The following is a 384-nucleotide window of genomic DNA, read 5'->3' as shown; positions in this document are numbered from 1 at the left end:
CTACTGTCCTTGGCCCAGGATCACGCTGCTAGAAAATGACCAGAGCGAAAAATGCCCAAGTACTCCAAGTCCAAACTTCTGATGGGACGTGGAGCGCATAAGCCTTATGCCTACTTGGAATTTTGCCTCCAAGTCTCATTTTCTTGGCTGCTTTGTCGGAGAGGCTTTCCACGTGGCGACTGGGGAGAGAAGCAAGCTACCTGAAACAACAGTCACTCTGGAACTCCACTGCCCTGCAGTCGCCGGCCACGCGCTCAACACTTGTCCAACCGGTGCGCAGCGTGGCCACACACGCGCCTATGCACACTGGGCAGGCTCGCCAGGCCAGTGACCCACCCTAACACTGCCCAGGGGAGGGGAGGGGCCGGAAGTCAAACTATGTCT

The sequence above is a fragment of the Microtus pennsylvanicus genome, chromosome 11, assembly GCF_037038515.1.
Source record: "Microtus pennsylvanicus isolate mMicPen1 chromosome 11, mMicPen1.hap1, whole genome shotgun sequence".
In the NCBI taxonomy this organism is placed as follows: domain Eukaryota; kingdom Metazoa; phylum Chordata; class Mammalia; order Rodentia; family Cricetidae; genus Microtus; species Microtus pennsylvanicus.
The sequence above is the reverse complement of the archived record's forward strand: the minus strand, read 5'-3'. Positions refer to the sequence as shown.